The sequence below is a fragment of the Oncorhynchus clarkii genome, chromosome 1, assembly GCF_045791955.1.
Source record: "Oncorhynchus clarkii lewisi isolate Uvic-CL-2024 chromosome 1, UVic_Ocla_1.0, whole genome shotgun sequence".
NCBI lineage: Eukaryota > Metazoa > Chordata > Actinopteri > Salmoniformes > Salmonidae > Oncorhynchus > Oncorhynchus clarkii.
In genome coordinates this window covers 22671724-22675395 of record NC_092147.1, presented here as the reverse complement: position 1 = coordinate 22675395, position 3672 = coordinate 22671724, and positions in this window count along the sequence as shown.

The following is a 3672-nucleotide window of genomic DNA, read 5'->3' as shown; positions in this document are numbered from 1 at the left end:
TAGAGTCACATACATACGCCCACGATGTGACCCACATATTGGCATGCATTTAATATCCTTTCTTTGCATTTCAGCTCCACCTCTCAAGTCTCATTTTTCCAACTTGCCTTCTCGAGAATCAGGCGTATAATTGTAGCAATGCTTAGTTCTTTGTCAATCAGATGTGGCTTGTTTCAGGCGGTTTTGCAAAACACGATTTATAGTCAAGAGAAAACAGACTACCCTCCTTACATACCTGTGTTTCTTTACATCCATACCCCATTCATTATTTTATCATTCTATCATTCAGCAAACATAAAACAACAAGAGTCGATCAGAAATCAGAGATAGCCTACCTTGCAGATGCTGTCTGCGCCGCCTCTGGAACTGGAATCGAAAGTATTGACTGTGCATCTTTCTGCCATGTGCCGTATCACAACCTACAGTTTTTATGATGGGCATATCCATTTAAATCCCGATTCGTCCCCACAGGTGGCCTGTCAATTTCATGAGCGTGACGTCACCTTACGAAGGAGAGACATAAAAACCCATCTTTCACAACAAAAGTCCTATAGAGGATGTATTTTAGAATGAGATAATAAATGGTAGCCAGTAGCTTTAGTTGTAAAAATGCGGACCTTATCAGCAGGCTAGACCTACACAAGGCTATACATGTCTCTTAGAATAGTTTTTTCTATAACAGAGATTCTTATTGGAGAGAATGGTCAAATTTTAATGACACCATGATCACAATGACCCATAGACCTAACGTTTACAACCTCAGTGGTGTTATTAATTCATGTCAACTATATGTGCAAGCATATGGGAAAATGTCACATTCAGATAGGAAATTGTTTATAAATGTAGCCTTATGTAAACACACGGAAAGAACAGAGTAAATCTAGCTCCTATTATTTTAGCAACAGAGGGAAATAGGATACACCGACCGTTTGTATGCATTATCTATTGTATTTGAGGTTTCCTCCATGCATCTCCATGCATCTCAATACTCAATCCTCGTGACTATATGTCTCCAGCGACAGTGATTACATTACCAGAAAATACAACGTTGATACATACGGTCTGTACTTTAAAAACAAAAGCTGCAAGAGAAAAATAACTAAACATTTTTGAACAATGCTCATCTAGTTATTTAGCATGCAATCTGCTTCTTTGAATGCATTTTGTTTAGACCACCAAGCATGATCCCCCATTCCCCCAATCAAGGTCTTTTTTTGAGTCCGAATCCTTCATAAAAAGAGCCTCTCCCAGTCAGCACCACTTCCTTCACTGCAATAATAAGAGGGACTAAATTGCTGTCAATGCTCAACAAATACATTGGAAAATTATGTTAGATTTGACTTTAGAATGGATTTTACGCACTTAGCAGATGACAGCTGCAAAAAGCACAGTCTGCAATTGTACATTTCCATGATTTTGAAGAAAAAGCTGCACAAGAGTGTATTTTCAGACACAAATGTGCTGAGAACTTTAGTGTTCTCCTCCCAGACTAAACATGATTCTTTTAAATGTTTGATTCATTATATTTGTATCTCAATGTGTGTGTCTGTGTGTGCGCAAGTGTGTCTGCGTGCGGTGTATTTATCCATGGGGGTGTGTTTTGCCTATATGTGTGTTCTTCTGCATCTTGACAAATGTTTCTTTAGAGATTAAAGTAAAGATAGTTTTTTACTCTGATGTGTGTTTGAGGCACCACTGAAAGCTCACAATGGCTCTGTACTGTCTGAGTCAGAAGCCTGGGTCATTTTACAGGGCTACCGAACAATGACATCTTCAAGTCTCTGAGCAGTTATATAGGGGCAGTTATATAGGGATAGTGGATAATGTAATATAACAACCAATATTCTAGATATACAGTGAATATACAGAACATTAAGAACACTTTCCATGACAGACAGACCAGGTGAATCCAGGTGAAAGCTATGATCCCTTATTGATCATACTTGTTAAATCCACGTCAATTAGTGTAAATGAAGGGGAGGAGACAGGTTTAAGAAGGATTTCTAAGCCTTGAGACAATTGAGACATGAATATGTGTGCCATTTAGAGGACGAATGGACAAGTCAAAAGATTTAAGTGCATTTTAACAGGGTATGGTAGTCGGTGCCAGGTGCACCGGTTTGCCTCAAGAGCTGGTGCCACTCAATATTAGGAAAGTGTTCCGAATGTTTGGTATACTCAGTGTATATCACTGTGTGGTTGCAGGATGACTGGTATGAACACAATTAAATGAGGATACAACACAATTTAACAACCACAGTATGGTTTTAATATACATTGAAATGTCTTCACACTGCATGGATAACCAGTCTCCCATCACATTTGGAGACTTAGAAAGCCCTAGGCGTCAAGTAAGTGTTGTTGGGGTGTTGTCTTTATTCAGAGAGGGTTAGCCTCAGCTAATGGTTTTTATCAGCTGTACAGGGCTACAGCACAACTGATAAGAGTTTGGTTACATGTCGCCAAAGAGCAGCCAAGTTCAAAAGTTGCACTAACACATGCCCATATCAGTGTTATGCAAACATGCACAGAACAATTCCTTGTTTGCCTAAGCAGCCTATAAGTAATTAATTGTGTTCATTGAGATGGAACATATGTTTATCCATACCCCTGACCCACCAAGAATCCCTGAACACCTGGCACAAGGCATCTCTTTTCTAGGTAACTGTGCTCATCAGATAATGACCTCTCCCTGGGTTAATACTTACAAACAAGGGATCCTTTTTCTGGCAAAGCAGGGTTTCTACCCAGGGCCTAGTTCTACACTTTTAGACAGGGGGAATTTTAAACCATGACATAAACATCAGAAAAGGGAAAGAGTGCAAACAAACAGGATAGTCACATCAAACCATTGCTGGGGTCAGAGTTAGAGTGTTCTGCAATAGATGGACAAGTTTCTTTTGCACTAATGCGTCTTATACACTCAGCAGAGCAGTAATAATAGAAAAGTGCCCATCACTCTTCTCTCAACCGTATTCAGAATGGCAGAAATTGCCACCCTCTACATCGACAGAGAAGTTGCGGCACAGACATGCGCAACGGTTATGTCCCCCACTGAGGCCCCCTTAGCTTTCTCCTGGAGAGGTAAAAAGGGTAATTCAGCCAGAGTCCAGGCGCTAGTGTTTGACCTCACTGCCTCCTTTTAAGGGGTTTTGAGAAATGGCTAATCATTTCTTTCCCCAACTTCTCATCCATCTCCACTGACCTTGCTAGAAGAAGGTGCCCCTGGAAAAGCATTGTCATTGTTCTGTTGTTATCTTCCCTGCACAGTCCTTATGTGCTTCGTAAAAGCTTAAAAATAGGAAGAAGTAATCAGTACTATAAGGAAAAACATGAAAGTCTTCTAACTGTATATAATAGCACTCTGAAGAGTTTCATGTTTGATATAATAGCATGAATCATACGAGCAAACACATGGCACTACTCATGAACACACATGTAAATGGGCCAACAAGTAAGTGGCATGACTACATCCTTGACTGCTGTGTTCCTTCTCACCATCTTTAATTCAGCATTGAGAGATTTCTGTGTTAAACTGCACTTAAAATCATCCCATACTTGAAGAAAATGTAAAATGTGGAATGTTGAGCAGTAAGGTTCCCCATTATACAAGAAAAGGGACAAATCTTGGTGGGCTAAACACTATTTTCCGCCTGGAAATGGAGTTCTGAA